At 28.6% G+C, this 26,603-nt stretch overlaps 1 protein-coding gene across 5 annotated transcripts in view; it reads left to right on the forward strand.

Annotated features, from left to right (window-relative positions):
- Positions 1-26,603, forward strand: part of LOC122520072 (GATA zinc finger domain-containing protein 8-like) — a 236,318-nt gene that overhangs the window by 64,406 nt on the left and 145,309 nt on the right. For 4 of the 5 annotated variants that reach the window (XM_043640005.1, XM_043640013.1, XM_043640039.1 and 1 more), the window contains one exon: positions 5,564-5,641. The gene's annotated coding sequence lies outside the window, so the exon portion shown is untranslated. Of the gene's footprint in view, positions 1-5,085; positions 5,154-5,563; positions 5,642-26,603 lie in introns of those variants that run through there. The other variant, XM_043640022.1, reaches the window with a different exon arrangement.

Genomic DNA, 26,603 nt, shown 5'->3' on the forward strand with positions numbered 1-26,603 from the left:
ACTATTACCTCAATCTAATCTTAATACATGAGTTTTTTGTCTTTGTATTTGTTAACGATTACCTAAATGTAAATGTTGATCTTATTTATTAAAAAAAGAACGTATGTTTAATATTTGTTTATGGTTGTATAGTGTTATATTTGATCATACAAGTGTATTCCTTTTATGTTTCTAAAAGTATGTAAGAATATATATGCATATATTTATGCATATATGTATATGCATTTAATTATAATTCATACAAATGTTTTTCTTGTATGTGTCTAAAGTTAAGAGTCAATGAAAACGTATCCATATGCGTTTGTATGTATATATATGTATTTATGTATGTATGTATGTAATTAAATATTTTGCAGATATAATGGAACATTAGTAACACTACTACTAATTCAAGTATCTTCCTTGTGTGTTTATGAGCATATAAGATCGTATACAAGTTCGTATTTGAGTTTTGCATATGTGTCGTCGTTTGTATGTGTTTATATAATTAAATTGCGGGGTATTATATTATGACAATGTTGGTAACATTGCTACTAACACGCCACTATCTTCCTCGAATATACGACTATGATTGTGGAAGTTCGTATGTATGTGACAATGCAATTATATTGCACGTATAATGAGCACATTCACTCTCTATGTATTCTCTTGAGAAGGATGAATAGACACGTTATATGTGTGTGTGTTTGTTTGTGTGTGTATGCCTATATGATAAGGGTTGTGCAATGTAGTGTAATGTAGAAATGATTGGAGGAGTGGTATTATTGTGAACTGATATCCTTCGAAGGACAATGCATTCTATGATACCTTTTCCCAAAAGTTGCTAGCTATTTACCAATATTTCCTAGAAAATCAAATAATGATGAACAAATATTATAATAATTAATAATATTAATAATATTAAATTAATATAATATTACTCATCATCTATATATTCGAGATTTTAAGAATAATATTAAAATAAATCATTGTTTTTTTTCATTCTTCATTTAATATTTTATTTCTTTTTTTAAATGTGTTAATAAAACGATATAAAATATTATTTTCATTTATCGCAACTTTATTTTAGGGGAATTATTTTAGAAATAAAATAGAAAATAATAATTCTCTCGCAACGATTTGCGAATTGGAAATGAGTTATTCCCGGAAAAGTTTAATGAAAAATTCAGACTCTGTCTCGCGTTAGAGTTCCTGATCGTTGGACCGTGACGATCGGTTTCTACTTGGAGAAAAAGAAAAAAAAAAAAAGAAAAAGAAAAGACGGGGGAGAGACAGGATATTTCGAAAGGTTCGCGTTGCCTTGCCTTTTGTTTCGTTGCCTTTAATCTAAAGATTCGGGACAATAGAAAACTGGTGTGTTCTGCCTTTCAAAAGGCGAACACTTTTTCCATTTTTTTGTTTCTCTCTATTTCTCTCTTTCTCTCTCTCTTTCTTTTTTAAGGGTAGCTTCGTGGATTCAGAGATAGAACGGATATTTTCAGGTTCTTAAAATTGCGACACTCCGATCGAAATATTTTCGTGTCTGAATTGCGTCTATTTAGAAATGTTCTAATAGAAAGTAGGACACTGATATTGAATTCATAATGCATGTGTTCATATATGGAACGTGTTTGCACCTTTTTCAAAAATAGTTGGCATTGGAGTTGATGGCTGAAATAAGAAGAACAATTTTTTGGAAATAATATAATGTACTACCGATTTAATGTCACTCGTGGCTTGGTTTTGTACTAATGCGAAAAAAATGTGTATAGATAATAGCGATGTTACGTAACAATGTGAATTTTATTTGCATATTTTTATTCGCATAATTTATTACCGGCAAATTAATGTATTAATAAATATCGTTTTAACGTTTACATAACATAAATTAATCGGATTGAAATCGAAGTAACTTCAGCTTTTCAATTACTGTAAATGTCATAGGGCATGTTTGCTGTTATCTATTTCAATAAAAGCAAGCGATCATTGTATCGACAACGATAAAAATGTAATGGCGTTCTCACTGAAGTAAAGTATTTTCTTATTTTCCGACAACGATGAAAGCTGATAGTCGAAAAATGAAAAGAACTGACAATAATGAGAACTTCTATTTCTTTTTCTTATATCTATATCGAAAAATGAAATCGATATCTATCTATCTATCTATCTATTACATATATATATATATGTGTGGTATATAAAAGATGCTTTCAATATATCTCGATTTTTCGTGATCGATTTCTCACTTACGTGACCTATGTCAAAATAGGAAAGAATGAAAAACAGTACATATATGTACATATGAGAAGCGTTTTATCTTTTAGATGAATTCATGTTACATGATAAAGAATACGGATAACTAACGGGATCGATTGGTAATCGGAAATCGATGAAAAATATCATTGATCAAAGTTAGGTTTTAATTTAGGCCATTAACGAAAACGATTTGATATGATTATTATTAAATATATACATTTGTATATATATATATATGCTTACATATTTGTTATTAATTATGACAATTTATGATTTATATTCTATTAAAATTATGAATATTTTAAAAATCAATCATAAAATAAATTTGTATAATTATATTTGACTTAGATCGTTATCATAATTACCCAGACATATTACGTATTGTAGGTATTAGAAGATTTAAAGTACAATTTTCTTTTTGAAATATCGAGAATCGTAATAATCGATGTATCGTATCAATCTCAATATAAAAGGATCAACAAGATAATAATTGTTCGTTCTTATATAGATATACGGGTTTAAAATTATGAATGTTTTTGTAATTTATTGATAGATTTGTTTCTTTCGCGAGAACTTTATCCTATTCTTTTAATTTATTATTTATCTTTATTTATCTTTATCTCTTTCTATTTATTCTCACTTTTGTAATATAATTCAACGGGTAAGATAAATTCGTGCCCTTTAAAACGACAAATTTCTATTATAAATAACTATTATATATTTAAATAATAATTTATTCATTTAAATAAATACTTCAAATATAATTTAATATTAAAATTAATTTTTAAATAATTGCAATACGCGTTTTAACCTCCGTACTTTTTCTTAAACATTTATTCTCAAACTATTAATAATTTTAATGTTAAACAAATCAAAGAACAATTTTATCGTTTTCATAAACAGTAGAAAATGTTTCTCTTTGATTTATATGGAAGAAAAATCGTAGAATCGTAAATGTTTCAAAACGATATAACCATAAACGATTTCACGTTGTATAAAGTGGAATCCTTTGAATAAGAATATATTCGAGTTTGCCAACGATGTTCTAAGTTTCTTCTGTATTTTAATCGTATACTAGAACAATCTCTTCTATTCTCTCTCTCTCTTTCTTTTCTTCTTTTTTTTTTTTTTTCAAAAGCCTGCCACATTTTCTGCCCGATTCATTACAAAAGCCTTTCTCGGATTCTCCAGTAAAGAAGGAAAGAATTTCTTTTTGCAACGGGAGATCGTTTCTATTTTAGTATTTCTTTTTTTATTTTTATTCTTATTCTCTCTTTATCTCTACCTTTCTTTCCCTCCAATCCTTGATCCTTTCGAAGTGATACTATCGGTGTTATACCCAAAAGAAAGTATCTTTGCGTGAATAAAAAGATTAAGTTAAGAGAGAAAATTGTACAACTAATACATTTTTTTTTTACTCGATAGAACGAACGTGAAAAGTTTATGTGTTTTTATAATTGATAAAGTATAGATTAAAGTAATAGATTTAACGTGAAATTTCTATTAAATAATAATAGAAGATGCAAGGTATAAATATTGTGCAAAAGGGGCTTCACAAATTTTCTATAAGTAATTTTAAAATTTCATCTATTTGATACTTTTTTCAAGACTTTGTAGGTTAAATATTTTTTTTTATTTATATATAATGCAATAACATTATTGTTATAACATATTGTAGATATTTTACAAGGATAGGTCGGAAGTTTTTCTAAGTAATTTTTAATTTTAATTTATATGATACTTCTTTTTATAGATTTTTTTTCTAACTAATTATGGTTTGTTAGGTTCAGAACAATCTTTTTTCTTTTTTAAGACAAAAAGAAAATGATTAAACAGAATAAAATTAGTTTGATATATATTTCTCGAAAGAATAATTGATTTTTATTGGAATCTTATATAGGAAATTTTTGGGCCACCTTTTACGTACTTAATAATTTGTCATATATGTAAGTGCTTTTTTTCTACATTTAAAAGAAACTGTATTTCACTGAAAGATATAATCGTATATTTTCCTTCTTTCCTTGTCATCTTTCTTGATTTCTTTGAAGATAATTCACTAAAGATAAATCTCTACTTTCGAGATCGTTCTAGACGTTTAATTCCTAGAAACGATGTTTAACAGAGATTACATTGAGAGGAAAAGAGTAAAGAAAAGAAGAGAGGAAAGCGTATGTAATGCCTTTTTTTGAATCCCAACTACATATTCCACTTGAAACCATTTGAACTTTTGACAAATTTCGGTCGTAAGAATGTTTTTCTATAAAAGATTAAAATTCAATCTTTCCGTCTACTATTTCAATTAGTTATATTATAATATACTTAACAAATTTATTTTTTGCATATATGTGTGTATTATTCTCGGTTATGTTAATTCGTTTGCGTTCTAATTTTATTTTCATATTTTATCATATATAAGAGATAAATTTTGAATATCTTCAATTTAAATTTATATATAATTGATGTAATAGATTTCGTTTAATTTTTCAATTTTAATTTTCGCGTGCGCATGTATATTTCTTAAATATGTCATATATATTTCTTAATATTTTTTTTCAAATTTATTTTACAAATATAATTGCAATTTTTTGCGCGAGTGTGTTTTTATATAAAGATTATTATTTTATTATTAAAATTAATCAATGATATATATTTTAGATATTTTAAAGCTGAGTTTGCGCATTTGTTAGTTCGTTCATTTATTATGGAGCATTCTTGGGATCTGTGTAGATAGGATAGGGGGAGTTAGAGATAGAGAAAGAAAGAGAGAGTGTGTGTATGTGTATGAATACAATAGTAGAGGGACAAATAAAGGTTGTTTATAAGAACGTTTACATGCTAAGCACGCTTTAGTTAGACGTTGGGTCTGTACCGGAAAGGTCGTGTCAAGAAAACGATTGTGTTATCGAGTTCCTTTCACGGTAAATACAATTCTAACTTTCTTATTATAAAATAATTTTTCTTACATTTCTATCTTTATATATTAATTAGATGAATTGTTGGATAATATTTATCGTATTTGTTAATTACATTTATCATTGTTTTAAATTTTCCTCTCTCTCTCTCTCTTTTTCTATTTGTTAATAATATTAAACAATAAACTAGGATCTTTTTTCAGAAAAATAATATCAGACAACGATCTAAAGTTTATAATATAATTTCAATAATTTGTAAGATATTATTTGTCGTATAATTTGTAAGTTTTATAATTGATAATAAGTTACAAATAATTCGTTCGTTAAACGAGTTGTATGTTTATTTTGATATAGATATAGATACATTGTTTTTTAATATGGAACAGTTTTCTAATCGAATAATATTTATTTTTCAGATGTCTTCTGGGATATCTCATCATGGTATGCGATGATTATCGTGAGAAGAACTTGGGAAGTAGTCAAATAAACGTGAGGTAATTTATTATTACATATTTTATTTTTTTGTGATACGTTTAAATACGGAATATGAAAATATCAAGTATACTCCTTCGAAAGTTATTTTGAAATTCGGATTTTTTTATAATATGACAAAGATGTTAAATATATTTTCTTAGATACAGATTAGAAGTTAGGATGTTAAAAATTTAATATTGGTATTGAAGAGTTTTTCTGAGAGAGTCAACTTAGAAATTGAGATTAATAAAATAGGACTAAAGTATTCAATATTTTTTGTTCAAGACAGATTAGAAATAAAAATTTCTAGAAAATATTGAAGATATCGCACATATTTCCTTATTATTAGAATCATCTTAGAAATGAATATTTTTAAAAATATATAATAATAAAGTGTGTTTTTGAATCGCGAGATTACTTTGAAACTGTGGAATAAGTGGGAGAAAAATTTTCGTAAAAAATAACAGTTTAGAAAATTAACATTTCTAGATAAATGACAAAACAAAAACAGGAAAAATATATTATTAACAAATAAACAATCTCGTAATAAATAATATACCACGCGTGAGAGAAGTAACTAAAGATACGTTAGTTTTTCATCGGAGTTAATGAAAGTAAGATAATAGAAAAAAAGGAAAAAGTTGTTTATCGATGATATCGCGCCCTCGGAAGGTTCTCTTACCTTAGTTTTACATGGAAGAAGAATACTCCTCGTCTTTTGCATAAAAGAATGGAAGAAAAAGAAAAGCGTAAAAGCAAACTACATGACTGCACTTTCATCCTAGCTGTCCATCCAAGCACGCATTAGCAAGTTTTTCGTCGATGCTACGATAAATCATCGGTTGGCCTGAGAAAGATGAAGAGAGAAAGAGAGAAATAGAGAGTGAGTGAGAGTGAGAGAGAGAGAGAGAGAGAGAGAGAGAGAAGCTTACGCTCTTGGCAAATGAAAAATGACGGCCGAGGTAAATAAATGTTATGCAGGTCGGGAAGATAAAGGCACGATGCTTAATCTCGCTCAGGCGTATTCGGGTCGGCGCGTAATAAAGGCGTAATGAAATAACGTCACGTCGAATGTCGATCGTTTTACCTTGGAATATAATAATAAGTATATTATAGTAATCGAATATACGGGGGAAAAAAGTATAGAATTTTTTTCTTTCCTTTTTTTTTTTTTCTTATCATACTTTCACGATACAACGAAAATATTGCATATATTTACTCTTCGAGTAATGCGGATTAAAAATTGGAAATTTTTATATGATATTATATATATTTAATGGTTAAATATATATTTTATTTGAGAGGCTTATTAGGAATTAATATTTTTTGATAATAAAATAAAGATATCGAATATATTTATTAGATGTTCTATTGTTGGGGTTATCTATTTCTTATAATTTATTTTGATTTTTAGAATAAGGACAAAATTGTATATCATGTATTTTTAATTTTTTTATAATCTCTATTTGTTTATTTTATTTTAATTGTTTTTTTTATTGGAACATGATACAATTTCATCTCGATCGAACTGAATAGTTTATTATTAGTGCGATTGTTTCCGTTGATTGATATCATCAATCAGATTTAATAATAAATTATATTTAATAATTAAAGTTTTTTTATTTCTCATATAAATAATTTTCACGTGACAAGACTCAAAACAATAATCAATAGCGGAAACAAACGTTACATTATTTTACATTCGTATCGACGAACACGTATATGCGTCGATGGACAATGCTGGCAACTTTTACCAAACGCACATATGCGTTCATAATCGTCAAAGGGTTAATGAGAAAAATATTTAATAAACAAACGAAAAATAGAACAAAAGATATGCCACGGTGATGATGGTTATGGTGGTGACGGTGTGGTTGGTGGTGATGGTGATGGTGGTCGTGGTGGTGATGGTGGTGGTGTGTAAATAAGTATATATACAGAAAGTAGGAAAAGTTCATTCTCGTTCGTGCGAAAGAGAGCTTATAAATCACGAGTGATCGTTGGCGAAATTCCAAAAACGGAAAGCCGCGTGTTTCCGGGTATAGTACTACACCTACACATATACGTATATAAAGATACACATATACATGTTTATTATTGGCCTCGGTATGTATGATGGCGGCAGTAGTGGTAACTACGGTGCATCCTAGCCGTTCGAAAAGCATCAAAATCCGCGTGATTTATTCTAAACCTGGCGATATTCGTGTCTCGTCGCGCGAAAGCCGGAGATAATGCTCGTTGATTGACGGGAGACAAGAGAACCCCCGATGAAAACGAACGAGATCTCTATTCTCTCTCTCTCTCTCTTTTTTTCTTTCTCTCACTCCCCCTTTAATGTTTCTTTATTTTTTATTTTTATCATTAGGAAATAAAAATGTATCTCCAATTTTAATATATACTTTGAGTACATTAAATAAGTATAATAAAAATAAGTATATTATTAAGTTAAGTTAAAAATACAAAGTGCCATATTAAAAAATAAAGGTAGCCTTGGCAATTGATTAGAAACAAAAATTTGTTCGAACTTTATTTTTATTGCAAGTGTTATAGCCAATCGAGAACCGATCAATTATTTTATTTAAAATACCTTTTTTTCGTCATGTTATCGCAAGTATTCGAAAAATCGTGAAATGTGTTACGCGGGACACACACGTTGTATACATTTAACTAATGTAAAGAAAAAAAAAACAGAAAAAAGAAAAAACAGAAAAATACTGAAATATTAAAAATCAGGTTGCCCTGGGGATCAGATGTATTTTTTTCCTCTTATTGAATCTACTAGCATTGTTTCTATCTCTGTCTTATCTGTTAGCGACCTAATTAGTCATACCTCTCTCGTTTGAGTTTATCATAAATGCGAAGGCAAGAGAGAAGAAGAGAAGATCCATGTCGTAGTCGTCGTAGTCGTCGTCGTCGTCTTTGGTGTTCACCGAGCAACGTTATAATTAGCACATTATGCGAGCGTTAGGATGATTTTCGTGTTTCTGGAAGTACTCCATTTTAGGTATTGTATTTCTCTCCTCCGCAATGTGAGAGAGAATATTACGAATAAAGCTACCTCGACTTCCGGGAGTACAGTTACTCAGAGTATACGTATATATATACAATTACCATTACTACTACTACTACTACTACTACTACTACTATTACTACTACTAGTATTAATACTACTACAATTATTAACATCACAGTTACTACGCGGAGAGGGATATCCGTTTCCGTTTTAGCGTGACGTGATAACTAAATTTCTAAGAGTCTCGTATAAGAAATTAATGACAGTATATACGAACGATCCGTGTCCATATTTTTTACCAATTTTTTCAATAATTTTCTTTTCTTTTGTTTGTTTCTTCTCATTTTATTTCAATTTTTTCCTTTCATTGTATTATATCTTACGCGAGGAGATATATGGATATAATGTTTTCGTTTTAGCCTGACGCCAAAAGGAAATTTTGTTCAAATCGTATAAAGAGTGAACGAGATTAAACGAACGAGATACAGATCACAATTTTCGTTCAATTTATTTTTCATTTTATTTTATTTACCTCTTTCTCTCTCTCTCTCTCTCTCTCTCTCTCTCGTTTTGTTGTTTGTATTAAAATAAAGATTTCATTTGAACGCTCAACAAAGTTTATCCTTTAAAGCAACATCAGTCTTTTCATTCGAAGAAAATTTGATTGACTTCCCGCCCCTCCTCTAAATCTTTTGAACTCATTAAATAAAAGTTAGTCCCGTTTTTGTTATTTTTATTTTTCTACATAATCAGGGATTAAATCGTTAATTGAACGAAATCACAGTAACCAAAATCTCGTTGATTTACAAACGTATTAATGTTCGATCAATTTGTTAATCGAAATAAAATAGCAATTAATTTTTGATAAATAATTGATTAAGTATATAATTAAAGTATACTCTAAAGTTTATAAATTGTATTCTCGCATCTCACGTTTTAATTCATGCTAAGAAACTCAGGTCAATTAAGCACGCGCTCACGCACACACACACACATATCCATACATGTTTATGTATCAAAATTTTGCATTTTTTATTTTCGTTATTTAATTTTGTCATTTCATATTATTTTATTCTTTTGTTCTCTCTTACTTTCATTTTTCTTTTTTTTTTGGAAAAAGTATCTCATTTGAACTCTCACCTCAAGTGAGGGTGTATGTACACTTACATACGTATGAAGAAATCAGTTCTGTTTCCTTCTTCTTTTTTTTTCCTCATACATCTTTCGAGTCAACGGCTATGAAATATCGAGAGAAAGAAAGAGAAAGAGAGAGAGAGAGAGAGAGAATGCGTGGAACAAGAAAACCCACTTGGGAAACAGTGCTGGACCACCCTCAGAGTTACCAACATTTGCCATTGAACTTATCCATTGTGAATTACTCAAGGTTTCGCACGTGCTCTAACACCATCACCACCACCACCATCATCACCATTGCCATCACCATCACCGCAACCTTGCATCTCGTTTTATATGCGTTCGGGAATGGGAAGGATTTTTTTTAGTGAAAGTGTTGAAAGGGTGTTAAAAGAAAATAGTTAAGAACCCTACCCTACCCTCCCCCCTCCCCCTATTCACTATGCGAATGCGCAAGAGAATCGAATTAAACTCTCGGCTAAGCTTTCCTTATTTTCTTTTTCTTCTTTTTCTTCTTTTGACGAAAAAGAAAGAAAAGAAGAAAAAAAGGCAAACCGAAGAGGAAGAAGAGAAGAAAAAAAAAAAAAGGTAAAAAGGAAACTGTCGAGTTTTCTCTCGACAAAGCTATTATTCCACCCTCATTTTTTTCCCCTTTTTCTTTTCTTTTATTCACCATCATCCTCTCCATAATCTATCCTTTTTCTCTTTCTCTCTCTCTCTCTCTTTCTCTCTTTCTCTTTCCATTTATTTCCACAATCATTTGACGAATTAGTTTTGTAAGGTCTGTTAAATAACTTGTAGTCGTGATTTCAAAACTGATTTCAATTTTTCTACGCGAATATATTTATCTATTCGATTTTGTTCTTACTATATTTGTTATAAATTAATATATTTTATATTTGCCGTTAAAACAATTAATATTCTCTGATACAAATAAAGTAGGGAAAATATATTAAAAAAAAAAAAAATACGAGAAAGAGTTCTCATTTGATAGAAACGAATAGAAATAAACGAAATTTTTCTTACGCGAACTTCTAAAGATATAGGATTAAACAAATCCATTGAAATTAGGCAATTATTTAATTAAATGTTCATATATTCAGATAATTTGTATTAAATTAACTATACCTAACACGAGAAGCAAAAAAAAAAATAAAGAAACGAATCATTCATTAGAAATAATTATTAACGCAAACGTGAACAAAATTGACGATCGGCAAAAAAAACAAAATTATTAAGCAAGCACGCTCTCGCGTGATATGAATAAGAAGAAAATGATTCGAGGTAAAAATGTAGGTCGATTAAGGTGGAAACGTAACGTTAATTGTAAAAAGGCGTGACAAGCGGGTGGGGGAAGGGGGAGGTGGAGGGGAATGAGTAGCAAAGAGTAGTAGAGTAGAGTAGAGTAGAGTAGAGTAGAGTAGAGTAAAGTAAAGGAGGGTTGTGTGGAATGAGAGTTGGGCGGATGGTTAAGGGGCTGAGGTGGGAAAGGGTGGGGGTGTGGGGTGGGGTGGGATGTAGGGTGAGAGAATGCGTGAACGTTTCATTCTCGGTCCGTCGGTCGAACGAGGAAAAGGCGTGGCACCTTAAACGTTTTCGAAAGGACGATGCGTAAAATTAATCCCGTTCTCCAAAAGTTCCTTCTATCTCTCTCTTACTCTCCTATTAGAAGTACATATGCATATGTATATATATATATATATATGTATATAAGTTTGACACGTACATACATATATATCCTTATCTACTTCAGTTTCCTAAGAGTTTTTCAAGCGATCAATCGAATTAGCGATTTTCAGAGCCATTTTGCACGTTTTCTTCTCATTTCTCTATATATCTATCCTTGTCTCTCTCTCTCTCTCTTTTGCTCTTTTGCTTGCTTCCTTTCTTTCTTTCTTTCTTTCGTTCATTCATTCGTTCTTTTTTCCTTTTGTCGTATTCGTTCTCCTTTTGTCGGCAATTACACGCAACGATGATTTCAAGAAAGGAGAAATCTTTGTTAGAGAAAGAGGGAGGAGTGGGAGTGGGGGGGATGGGGGTTGGGGGTGAGGAAATATTCTCTGGAGACTATTCTCACAAGCTCGATAATAGAACTTTTCAATTGAATCCCTAATGATCAATCTGGGCTACAACCGAAATTTTTATCTTCTCCACACTTTTTTCTTTCCTTCCTCTTTCTTTTCTTTTTATCATTTTTTTTTTTTTTTTTATTAATCTTTCTTATTAATCCATTCTTTTTATTATAAATAATTTATCGTTCCTTGCATATTATATTATGATAGTAAAAAGGGATGCTTAAAATAAATAAAAGGATGATATAAAATGAAATTCTTTATTTCGACGAATATTTTTATTTCTTTTTTTAATTTTTTTATCAATAGAAAGAAATAAACAATTAATTCTCGGTAAGAATTATACGTAATTTTTGCTCACGTTACAACGATAGTGTAAATGTAAACAATATGTAAAACAAATGTAAAACAATGTAAGTGTCAAATTTTCATGACTAACGTATCTCAATCATTATCCTTACTTTTCCCTATTTTTCTTTTTATACTTCATTTCTGTTTCGATTATTACTCTGGAATAAGCAGTAGTTTATCTTTTCTCTACCTATGATGATATAAAAGAGATGCTTTTTCGACGAATAAATCGATCATTTTTCTTTCCCTCTCTCTCTCTCTCTCTCACACACACACACACTTTCTCTCGTGTTCTCTCTATTTTTTTTTGATTTTTTGTCGTAAAGAAGGGCTAGAAGATTTTTTAAAGCTCTCTCGCGGATTCGACGATATGAGAATCTATCTTATCTTTTACGGGATCTTTCAGCGTTACGGTCGGATTTAGAAAGTGGGGGGATGAAGAGAGAAAAAGAATACGAGAAAAAGAGAGAGAGAGAGAGAAAGAGAAAGAGAAAGAATAAGATTTTATTGATGGGAAAAGGGGGACTTTGTGAGGATATTATTCTCGATCAGCATAAATCGGAATACGTTTGACTCATGTCCTTGAAGTCGATTTCCTTTGACGATCATTTTTTATAATATACATATATATACACATACATATAAATGAATTCGAATAGGTGACTTAGAAAATATTCCAAATGAAAATTGATTTTTTTTTGAAAATTGAAATTTTTAAATGAAAATTGTAATTACATTCAAATCCTATAGATGAATTTTGTTTTTCGTTTGGTAATTAATGTTCGTTAATATTTATGTCTTATTATATATCTATATAAATTACACGTATAAATAAAACGAAAAGAAAAAAATGTTGTGGATGAATGAAAAGAGAAATATGTATCAAAAGAATAAAAAAAAACGTAACGAGTGATGGGGATGATGAAAGAACACAAGGAGACAAAAATTTTCAAATCTCTCTATTTTTCTATACACGTGTCCTCCGTGTTTGTTTGTTTGTGTGTGTGTGTGTGTTTGCATTTATGTGAAAGTAAAAAGATAAAGCGAACGATTTTTCCTTCAATACTATCTGTAATATACCTTGTTCCTATACATAGGATTTATAACAAAATACACGTTTCTATTTCGAATTTCTGTTACTTTGAGTTGTGTGGTCTTTCGAAGAAGTTTATAATTCAAAAATTAAAACTTCGACCGAGAATATAATATTTCAAATTTTAAATATATATATATTATATTATATTAACTCATTTAAATTTAAATTTCGTTAAAATGTTCGAAGTAGAAAATTTGTTTAAATTTCATTCTAGTAGTTCAAAAAATTGTTCATTATATATTATTAATATTCATTTGAAAAGTGCTCGACAACTTTTCGCAAAGAATTTCTCTATAAATTAATCAAATAAATTAACAATAAATATATGAATGAAATTTAAAGTATATCCTCTTGTTGATACAAGTAAGGAAATGTTTGTTCTCCTTTTTATCAAATACGTTTGATAATAAAAACTTTTATTCAAGCTTCCCGATAATACGTATCTCTCGTGTTACAAGTGTAAAAAAAAACTTTTAAAAATATAAAAGGAAAGAAAAAAAGATTTAATTGGCTGCAGCATTAAACGTATTCTCTCTCTCTCTCTCTCTCTCTTTCTCTTTCTTTTCTTTTCCTTCTTTGATCTCAAGTTACCAAGTGAAACTATGTCCCGATATGATCTATCGTTGTACAGTTTTCTGTAACTTTACCACTCCTGGATAAAGCAACGAGAATATCGCAGCTTCTATCCTCTTTCTTTTTCTATCTTTTTGTTTTCTTTCTTTGTCGCACGTCATCTTATTTCGTGTCGTCTAGTATAACCGAAGTTTACAAAATAATGCAGGAAAAGAGGGCAAAAACAATCATTTTTGTTTAGTACCATTTCTAAATCTATCGTTCGAAAACTTCTCGACTGCGAATAAAAGAATTTTCTAAATCATTAGTTTGCCAAAATTAATTTGATAAAGTATAGAAAAACGTTCTATTTATTTTTGTTGAGATTATTTAACAATTGTAACTTCCTTTGAAAGTTAAAAAACTTTCATCTCTCTCTCTCTCTCTCTCTCTTTCTAGGATTATTCAAAAAACGTACTTTTATCTTTAAACGTTCTAAAAAAGGAACAGAAAAAAGGAATAGTAAAAATACAATGAAACGAAAAAAGATAAAGGAATAAAATTCAACCGAAATCTCTAGTTGTTTTAACGACTTCCTAGATAATTTCTATTTCCAAGGTACTATAATAAAGCGTTAGATAGAGACAACTTTATTATACTATTTGTTTTTTTATCTCTCTCTCTCTTTCTCTTTACATATACATATATATATATATATATATTTATTTATTTTTTGTTTAACACTCTAACTCTCTCGCAAGGCCTTACGCACAAAACACAAGGGAAATGCATCGCACGTATAAAGGCGTGCATGAGAATCTCTTGCAAGCGGGAAAGCAGTTGCAGGAAGGGATTATCTGTAGCGAGAAGCAATGTCCCTTTAGAAAGAGACCTTCCTACAAAGCTGATTGCAGCTATTATTTCGACAAAGCTATAGCAATTACATACAAAAGTTTTCCACGTATACGCCTACTTTGTAGAGAAGAACAAAGAGAATGGAAGATAAGGATGAAGGAATAATATATATTTGTGTGGGTGAATTGTATGTCGTGAAAGAAATCTGCGACATTTTTATTTTATTATTTTTTAGAAGATAATGTTTTTTTCTTTTTTCCATTTTATTAATTTTTTCAAATATTGTCTTTCATGTGTTGCAATTAGAAATTTACCAAAGTTCGATTTTTATTACAAGGTGATATGTTGAAATATATTAATTGAAAGAATAATGTTTCATCAAAAGAAGAAGAAGAAGAAGAAGAAGAAGAAGAAGGGATACATCACGTTTGTATTTTATTATTTTAATAATTTTCTATTTTGTTTATTTATTTTTTTTTTATTATGTTTTATAGAAATCAGGATCAATAAATCAATACGAGTATTCTTATAGTATCATACCTTCGAATAAAATTCATTGAGAAATTCGTAATTTTCAATTGCTGGAGAAAGAAATTATCTGATATTTTTCTTATTTTTTATAGAGAGCTCCGAGATAAAGTTGGAATATCGTTAAAGTGTTATTCGTTTAAGAGAGTTAGTTTAAAAAGAGAGGGAGAGAGAGAGGTAGAGAAAATCATAGTTCACTTTCAGTACCGAACACACTAAAATTTAGTTTCTCTTAGCACCCCAACATCACTTATCTCTTACGAAACACTCGCTTTTGGACAACTTTGGAAAGCCTCACTTATGCTACTGGCTTGCCCGTGAAATCGCTTCAAGCTCAACAGAGATTCTCGTTAATGCTTGTTAGAATTCTCTCTCTCTCTCTTGCTCTTTCGTATTTAAAACACCCGTCGTAACGTTCACAATTCAACACCCTTTCTCCTATTTTTTTTTCTTTTTTTTAAATGCAATTAATACGTCCACGTTTCTTTATTTTTGTTTGTTCCGACTGCGTTGTGTCTTTTTTCTTTTCTTTTTCTTTTTTTTCAAAAAAATTTTTAATTGGGCAAATTTATACAAAACTTTACTGACCCTAAAGATGGGAAAAAAACAGATTTATTTAAACGCGATAAGGATCGTAGTATTGATTGATATTCATTATTTTGCATCACAATTATTAACTCATACGTTGTAAATTACGTAATAGTAGTTCTAATTTTGGCTTATCAATTGAAGACAATTTCGAGAATAGTATTTGATTGTATTATTTAATGAATAAAATCTAATACCTTGATAGAAATGAATTATTTGAATAAATTGTTTTTAATTCTATTTATTTAATTTTGCAACAAATTTTCAATCAATATTTTGAAATACATTATTCATTAAAAATTCTATAAAAATTTCCTCAAATAAAAATAATCATAATTTGTAAATATATTTTTAAATACATGAGATCCAATAATATCAAACCTTTTCCAATATTTTATTCTTAATATCGACTATTTATTTTAAAACTACTCGTGAGAAATATTGAAAAATATCAACCCGAAATAAACGTCGGTTCACCCTTTTTTTAAAATAATCATTCAAATAAAAATTCATTTAAAAATTACATTTATTAACGTTATCGGAGTCTTGAGAGATTATTAGAACTCTGAATAAAACTTATTGTTAGTCCTAATTGAAATATCGAGAATAGATCGGTCGTGGTGAAATCGTCTAATTATGATTGAAAGATATTAATAAGGATAGAAACGATTTTCCGCGTTTTCCCGGACAAATTCGTTTCCTAACGTTCATTTCCTTTTACCTGTCGGAAATATCTGAAATCTAATTAAATCCAACTGCCGTTTATTCTCATATAATCATTCGAAAGACGCGACACGATTGTGCTTTTCTTCGATTTAATCGTCCAATCGAGAATAACACGTCCGTCAGTCTACTTGTCCGTCTGTCAGACAGAAAATAGTCTCACCGCCAATTTGACGTCATTCCAAGTTCCACGATATAAATTAGTTTCGTTAAGTATAAAATTAAGGGAAACGAGTTCTTCTCTCTCTCTCTCTCTCTTTTTCTTTCTTTCTTTCTTTCTTTCTTTCTTTCACGTTCGTTCGGAATGGTCGCACTCGTCGAATACTTTTCTCAAAGTAATTTCAATGAGCTACTTTTCGTGATATATTTTAATAGACACTCCTACATTCCTATGAAAATGTTTTCTTCCTCTCTCCCATTCCACCCTTTTCTTTTTCTCTTATAAAGTGGTTTATGTTCAAAGAAATATGATGTAGTAGAGTTACTTTTCCAAATTTATCATTTGAACGGGGAAAATAAAGATATGCTTTAAAGTAAAAAATAAAAAAATAAAAAAAAAAATAGAAAGAAAGTAATCTTTATACTCGTAAGATAGAAATTGTAATGATTTTCATAACAAATATTATTTCTAGAAGGAAATCAAATTTTACATCTGAGAAATGTTTTCTCGGTTGGATAAAAATTTGTATTTATGTTTTCTTTTTTTATACCATAGAACTAAATTATTATTTGCTTAACGTAAGTTCTATTTTATCGCGTTAATGGAAATCTTTTTTATGATTTATCGAAATTTCTTTCTTTCTTTACTTATCGTTAATTCTTTGTTTCCTTCTCTCATATTTTTTTGTTTGAAAAGTCGAATTTTTTCTTTATTTTCAAAAAGAGAGATTAGAAAAAAAAAAGAACACGGTAAACCGTATCTCTTTTCGATAAAAATGTTTGATAAAAAAAAATAGAAAAATCTTGCGTAAGAATTTTCCCTTTCATATTTCAATGAATAAAAAGAAAATAGAAAAGAACTCTAACAAAGTTAGAGATATTTGAAAAAGTCGAGCTCATCTATCCTCTTCTTTTTGAATTCTTTAAAAGATCAACTAACGAGATTTACAGAATCTCGAAGAAGAGGAGAGATCTCTCTCTCTTGTGAAGTAAGAAGAGAAAAAAAAAGAAAGATTGCATCTACAAATTGGCCCTTTTTCCGTTCATTTCTATACGAGTTTTTCATTCAATTAAGATTGTGTATATATTTTACATGCATACATAAAGAGGAAGAAAGAAAAGAGAGAGAGAGAGAGAGAATAAGTGAAAGAAAAAGAAGCATTATATATGGAATGATTTTGGTAACTGGGATGGACTACTACTCTTTTTTAAATAAAAATATAAAATTCTATGGCGTAATATGTCCTATAATATCCTATGACCTTATTTTGCGTATGAATGTACCGATGCACTCGCTAGGTGTATAGGCACTTTATTTTTTAATGCAACCTAATTTTCTTTTGCAACCAATCGATCCTTATTATTATTATTATTATTATTATTTTGCGTATAAAAGTATATTAACGCAATTTCATAGAAGTGTCAGTATTTTACGAGATATTTAATACTTTGATAAACACAAAATTAGGTTACATTGTAAAAATTAAGTGTATTATCATTTTGCGGGTGCATCGGTGCATTCATACAAAAAATAAGGTCATAGGAAATTAAAAGACGTAACCACACACATGCTATTTGATTTTATTATAATTATTTATATTTTATTAGATCTATTATTTTATAATATTTATCGATTCATCTCAGTTCTCAGAATCGTTGCGTGTAAATAAATTATTTGTTATAACGTCGTTAGAGAAGAAAAATTATATAAACTCATACATGCAATGATAAATATAATCAAGTTTCTAAAATTCTACTCCTTACGCCCAAATTTCCATTTCAATGAAAAAAAATAAATAAATAAATAAATAAAAGTGCAGAGAGCAACGCTGGTAATTTTGTTTCGCTTTCTAGCGTCTTTTTCTAAATTGGTTTGCGGTGTAAACTTTGAATATAACCGTAACGAAAATATGAAACGCAGTACGTTCCAACTTTATGGTACTTTGATTTATTAACACGTTTCATTATAAAGTCATCATATACAAATATATTTTTAGTTTAATATTTAAAATAAGAAAAAAACAGATAAAGACAAAATTACAAAAACCACGACGAATAAGATCTTAAAAAATCGCGTTCAAATTATATTAATTCGTTACTAATTGTAAATTTAATATTAGAAATATTACTATAATTTTTTAATATTAAGAAAAAAAGGTAGGTGGGGGACTCTGAAAGACAGGATAAAGAAAAACAATGAAATATTGTTAAAAAGAGTGAGAGGAAGGGGGATCGGGAGGGGGAAAGGAGAGTGAGAGAGAGAGAAACAGAGAGAAGGATTTCCATATTCATATAAGACAAGAGATAAATGGAAATTTACACGAAGAGAAAACGTGAACGAGAGAGAGAGAGAGAGAAAGAAAGAGAAAGAGAAATACGTATTCCATCTCGAACATTTTCGTTATACTGTAGCTACTACAGTCTTTGTCCTTATCGTTGACCCATTTCACTGGATCGCATAGAGAAGTGCCAGCGAAGGGAAAACTCGGGTAATCTTGGGACACGCGTTTGTAATATATTTCAAGCGATTGGACAACGAGCCATGGATCTACTTCCTTTTAAGGATCTTTGTCTTTACGTTCAAAAATAATTAGAAAGATAAAGAAAGGTATGGCAAGTGATAGAACACCAAAAAAAGAAATTGATTAATATATCGAGATTTTTTGTGTTCAAAAAAATCATTTATATTTACACGATAATAATATGTTTTAATAGTATTTAGTATTTTAATAGTTAATATAAAAAGTGGGTTCTATAAGTTCCTTGATTGGATAAAAGTTTGTACGATTTTTAAATAAGTATAATTAATTAATCTTTTTTGTGAGACTTTGTAATAATTCGTAATTTTGTAGTCTTAGTTTTATAGTTTTAAAATATAAAGGATTAGTACTAAAAAGTCTTAGAAAGGTTGCAATTTTGCAAACTAGGTTTACAGATCTTAAATATTTCAAAATAAGTCTAAAAAGTGTTAACAAAATATAATTGATTTTAAGAATCACCTAGAAACTTTTGGTCTAACTTTGGTGTTTGTATGTGTATAAATATATTAGGTATATTATAATTAACGTAAGATGGATGTAAGTTTCTCGGTGGTCCGAAAGTTTGTTAAGTAATTTTACATAATCAATTCATATTTTTCGAGACTTTTTTTTAATTAGTTTTATAATTCGATAAACCAAAATGATCTAGAAACTTGTGCGTTACTTTGTAAATAAATTATATAATCATAATTAATTATTCTCCTCGTTGATAAAACTTTTTTCAACAGGATGTTGAAAATGTGCGATGTAAAGTTATAAAGATGTTTGAAATTTGAGTCATTAACTTCGAAACAATTTTTATCTCGAAGAAAAGAAAAAATCGTAGAACGAATTTTTTGTTGAAAAATTCCCTTCTATTATAAGAAGAAAGAGAGAAGAAGGGTCAAAAAGGAGGTCTCAAGAATGCGAAGCATCGGAACTCTTTGGTGAGATTTTTCCCCCATCGCGACATTCGATCTATAAAGTTCTCTCTTTCTTCATCCAACTCTCCCTTATATCGTCTTCTTAGCTTAGAATGAACAAAGAACACTTCGGTGGCTTCTTAAGCGTTTAGAAGCCTTATTACATTGGACGTATAATCTACTTTTAACCTCCATTTAATAGAACAGATTTAGAATTTTTTAACTCGCAAAATTCCCATTGAATTTCATATAAAATCACATAAATTTATACACAATTGACAAACAATATTTCATATCATTTTATTTTATATCATAATTATTTATATTATCAAATAAATCATAAATTAACTATTTGTATGTATTTTTTCATACAGGGGTAATTTATATATCTAATAAATTATTTATAATATATATATATGAAATTTTTTCAAATATGTGAGCATAATTTCGGAAGTAGTTTTAGTACTTTAAAATAAGATAAAAAATAATTCTTATATAATCATATGCTCGATCTGACTTTGTTTCCAAATTACAGCTGTTTTATTTGATTGTTACAAAAATTGGTTTTATGATTTATCTTATATTAAAATTATTGATATTATAATATAAATCATAAAATATATAAATTGTTTTTTTTTAATTCTTTTAATTAAAAATAAGACCAATATATACAATAATTTACATTCATATATGCGTGATACATGAAATAATAGTTTCTTTCATTTTATTTTTCGAATATAACAACGTCGACAAATTTTTTATGAAGATCATCATTCAGTTCGAAGCTTTTATTTATCTATCAATCTATCTATCTATCCTTTTTTGGCTACAGAGATCAAAGTTGTACGTGTCACTTATATTCCATCTATTTTTTTTCTCTTTTTGTCTTTCCCTATTTCTCGAAGGTCTTTCTTGACGTACTTGAGGCAGAATAAAGGGCACTTCCGTGGCTTCTTAAGCGTTTACAAGCCCTACTTCGTCGAACTTCCTTTCTATCCTCAGACCTTCGTTTTTGGAAAATAAAAGGAACAAAATGTAGATCTTTTGTTACATCTTTGATGTAATTCAATATACATAGATAAGAAACTACATATAGAATACTATATTATATCGGCTGAGGTATTCAAAATAGGTAACCTGAATAACTCTATTGTTGTTAATAAAAAAAACAAAAGATTTCAAACGAAATTTATTTGATTTGCAATGTAGTATCGAAGGAATAGATTTCTTTTCTTTTTTTTCTTTTTAACTATCATAAACTCTCAGTCATACTATACGCGTTTATCAATTATTTGTCGATCATTGCGTTTCCTACAATTTCTGGCATGAGTTTTCCTGAAATTTCTGCGATCCTATTATGGGACATGTGACATCATATGGGAAACCCCTTTTCTATGCGTCCACTTATATAAAAAATGGAAGTTTGGAAGATGAAATTCTTATAATCACGTAGTTGAAAAAACGCGTGCATGTTGTATATACACAGTAAGGAAAATGAAAATCATTTCATGATAGTACGAACGTACACTCAAAACCAAGTAAATTTCGTCTGACACAATTTCTTTTATCATCAATAGCAATGAAGTTATTCAGACGGTCTCTTTTAAAATAACTCACATGGTATATACAGCAAATACTTTTTCTTTCATCCCATTTTATTCGTAACGAAAATAGTAACTCCGAAGGATTCTGTAAATAGATCGTCATTTCTTTCTCTTTCGTGAAGATTAAAGTTGCAGAAGAATACCAACCACCCCGCTTCCTCAACCTCTTTTTTATTCTTTCCCTTTTTCTTTTTTTTTTTCCATTTCATCTATTTCTCTTTCTTCCCCTCTCATTCTCTCTCATTCTCTTCTCTATTTTTCGAGTATCAACACGAGATATGTGCGCTAGGCAAAATCTGAAGTGTCTTAAGCGTATGATAAACGTACAGATACACGTACATGTAGGTGTATGTGATATGTATATTTGTTTGTGTTGTGTGTATGAATGCATTTATGTACGATCTTCAAATGTTCAGGAAGCTTAGGCGAATGTTTTATACGTGCTGACAACGACACATCTCGTGACGAAAAGATCGCAGAACCGTTTGAATTTTGATTCTATTCATGATACACCTCTTCATCGGTTGTATAAATAATTCAGATCGTGAGAAAGCGAACAGCACCCCCTTCTTTTCTTGTTTTTCTTTTTTTTTTTCTTTTTTCTTTTATCCTCCTCTCTTACATTCATTTCTTGATAAATTATTCGCTCAAAACTATGTCGTGGAAAAGTCATGAACGAGATTATTTTTCTATTTTTCGTGTTCTGTAAAATTATTTTTTCTTTTTCTTCTTGTTTGCGTGTGTGTGTGTGTGTGTGTGCGCGCGTATGATACGGTAGGCTAACAAAGGTTTATAAAAATTTGAGAGCACGCAAAAAATAAGGTTGAAAAGTTTCGTGGAGAAAAAAGGGATAATTGGTTATCGAAATTGTTTAAAAATTTTTAAACAATTAATAAATAAAAAAGGGATAATTGGTTATCGAAATTGTTTAAAAAGTTTCTAATTTTGTAATTGAATAAGTTAAGAGATAGAATAAGCCTGAAAATAGTTTGGAGAAAAAGAATTTGTTAAATTTTAAAATACTCTAAGAATATTTGGCTAGACCCGTACATTTGGATGGGGTCAAAAATTTCTTAACAATTTAAACAAAAAAAAAAAGAAACTTAAAAGATCTAAACGAAGAAATTAATTTTTAAGATAACCCAGAAACATTTGGTCAACCATCGTACAATTATAATGGACTCTGTAAATTGGTATTTTTGTTGAATATAAAAATCGAGCCTTTCTTTTCTAGTTTTTGTTTTTTTGTTTGTTACGGTTATGTTAATTTCAATTATTTATTCACGATAAAGAAAAAGAAAAAGATAAGAAAAGACACTAGTCAAGAATCGTGGGTAAAGCCCATTAGTAGTTGATTGAATATGCGGTGATTCATCTTTCAAAGTGACAAGGTGCAACATTGACGACGGTAAAATAACAGAAAGAGAGAAAAGAAGAAAAAAAAAAGCGAATAAAGTAGAGAACAGAAAATGAATCGGAAAGAGGGAACAGAAATACGGAAATGTTTCTGTCGCGTTGTACAAGAGCGATAACGATTAATAAGTCACGTGACTTTTCTTATTAAAAATCTTACCTCTATCAATTATTTACAAATCAATCAATGTTCTTCATATTATTTCATTCTGTATTTTTCTTTCGTACATATTTATTAGTTTGATCAATATTCATTTCAAACGCGAATGATCTTAATTTATTTTAAATAATGATTAAAAAATATTTAGAAAAATATTGATCCAATAAATAGATGATTTGGTTGTTATTTAATTTTGAAATGATTCGCATGAAAAATGAATAAAAATGAATTATGTCAAAGTTTATGTTGAAATTTGAATGTATATTTTTGGGAACGTTTGTTTTTACTTTATATACCATAACATAATATACGATACTCCTAATTATTATGTCCACTCTTTTATTTGTTTATTATCACTCTCAATTAATCTCTCTTTTTCGTCATCGTTTCAAACGATGATCGATCATTCCTCCTATGATTTTCGAATATATCTGTGTACAGGTTTATTGAAGATGTGCATTATCGTTTCTCTTTCTCTCTCTCTCTCTCTTTTATTTTCTATTTATAAATACTAACGTTATATGAAAAAATCATTATCATCGATCGTTCATCATAAAATAAATGATTCTAACAGACAGCTGGGAGACTCTTTTAACGACTAATTCATCAATTACGTCAACGGATAATTAAATGAAAAATATTTCTCAATTTAGCGGTATTGCAATTTTTTCCTTGGATCAAGGATTTTTTTCTTTCGTGTTGATTTTTTTTTTTCTTCTAGTAAGTTACGATATCAAATTCGAAGCAAGTTTTATTTTTAAGAGGGGATATACATATATATATTTTGATTAAGTTTTAAAAGCACCTGTCTATATGTATGTATGTATATTTAGTTTCAAGGCACTATGTATAAAATAAGTTTGCGATGATTGCGAAGAGACATACGTGAAGTTTTTAATGGTTTTTAAAATCGAGCGGTTAGGAAAAGTTTCAACTTTTAATACAAATTTTTTATATTCATTTATTTTTCATATTTTTTCAAAGTTTCTCTCTCTCTCTCTCTCTCTCTCTCTTTCTCTCTCTATTTTGAAACATTCGTTTATACGTATTATATTCTTATGGTTGAAAGTTTTGAGCCTCTAAGAAAAAACAAATTTTTATTTCTTTTTAAGAAAAAGTAAAATAAAATTAAAAACAAATTACTATATATTATGTATTATTAATATTATTGGAGAATAAATTTTTTTATTTAATATTTAATATATATATATAAATGTATTATTTTTTTTATAAATTTAACTTCTTTTGCTTAGAGATCGAAAGCGATGAAAGGTAAAGAAATAAAATAAAATAGAAGAGAGAATAAAAAGCGAATAAAAGAGATTTAGCTATAGTATCGATGTATATATATATATATACACACATACACATATATACCTTAAATCTACGTAGGAACCAATTCGTTGTACTAAGCATTGAAAATAGATTTTATTGAAGCTACTAGAGTATCACTAGCTCGAAATTGCAACAATATACAGCTCCCTCTTTCTCTTTCTTTATTTCTTTCTTTATTTCTACTTTTCATCATTTACAAACATTGGTTACGGTGTAATTTTACGGGACGTTCGGTTCAATCACCGAAAATCCTTAGGGATTTTGAGAAAAGTACATCCTATAATTTAGAATCGAAAGGCAATTACGATTTTCATTCTTTTATATATATATACATTTCTTTTAACCGATATTAGATTTATTTAATTATCTTTAAATAAGGGGAATATATTGTAAGACATTTATGCGATCTTATGTATCTAATTTCCTTTTTTTTCTTTTTATTTAATTTAATTCATTTCTCGTATTAATATAATATTTTAATAATTTAAATTCATTCACATTTCATTGTAAAAAAATATCTTATTATTAGAAATTAATCATTGTCACGATTATTACCACCTTGGTTTCATATTTACATTTGGTTGAATCGTTTTATTCGTTTTCTTGAAAAAAAAAAATAAATATAAAAAAAAAAATAAATATACAATAAAATCATCGATAGAAAAGTTTTGCCCGGAGGTTATAAAAATAATAATAAAAAAAGTCGAAAATAGATATGCCGTTTCAATCGGGACAATATCTAAAGATTCCTTTTTGGCAATACCCCGTTCGGTAGAATTTCTCATATTCGTATCCATTACAATTCAGATTTGTACTTTATTTTTCTTTCTTTTGCTTTTTTCTTTTTTTTTTTTCGAAAAAGAAGAAAGAAGCTTTTCGTAGAATTTCGTAGCCGATGAGGAACGAAGAAAATGATCTTATTCTTATCGATCGAAAGAGCACATCTAATATAATAATAAATAGATAGTATAATATTGTGTATATTTCTTTCATATTTCAAAGAAGTCTTCCACTGTTCACTTTTCGCCAACATTTTCAAAAAGCTTTTCGAAGTTTACGCGTATATAATATTTATTGATAATTGAATCAATATTTATATACGCGAATAAAAATTTAAATATAAAAATTAAATAAATATTAATACATGTAAATCAAAATTTAAATATAAAAATTTAATCGATATTTATATATATATACAAATATTATATTAACAAATGTTAAATAAAATATCAGTAAAATATAAATATTAATTCTAGATACAACACTGACACAACTGTCTAAACCTAATTAATTAAATATAAATACTCTGGAACAAATATATTTAAATAAAATAATTAATAATTATGAATTTAATTAAACAAAATATTCTTACATACTGAACATTTATTTAAATTAATGCTCATGCACCATAGATTATATTATCATTGTATTTACATGTTTAAAATTTGTCAAAATATTTATGAATTAGGGAAACGTCACAATTTTCTCTCCCTCTCCTTCTCTCTTTCTCTCTCTCTCTTCCTCTTCTCTTTAATACACCATAGATTATGTTACCATTGTATTTATATACGATTTATCACAATGTTTCTGAAACTCTAGCTGTCATCGAACATAAGCACACCTGTATAGTCAATATCAAATTTATCCGAAATTCTCTCACTTTCTCTTTCTCCTATACTATCTCTCAGAGTTTCAGATAAGATTTATGAGCACCAGGAGGCTGTTTTGTTAGTAACACAGTTAGCACCGTCGTTCGTATTCTACTCGCAGCACCACCATACGAATGATATAATTAATTAAGGATGATACGTCTCGTTTATCGAGAGAAAGAGAGATACAAATAGGGATAACACGATAGACAATTAGAATAATATTTTTATGAAAACATTTATTCTTTCACTAATTCTATCAATTCTATTAAAAAATTATTTTTTAATATATATTTTTTCTTTTTTAT

Source organism: Polistes fuscatus, unplaced genomic scaffold (genome assembly GCF_010416935.1).
Source record: "Polistes fuscatus isolate 324 unplaced genomic scaffold, CU_Pfus_HIC Scaffold1, whole genome shotgun sequence".
In the NCBI taxonomy this organism is placed as follows: domain Eukaryota; kingdom Metazoa; phylum Arthropoda; class Insecta; order Hymenoptera; family Vespidae; genus Polistes; species Polistes fuscatus.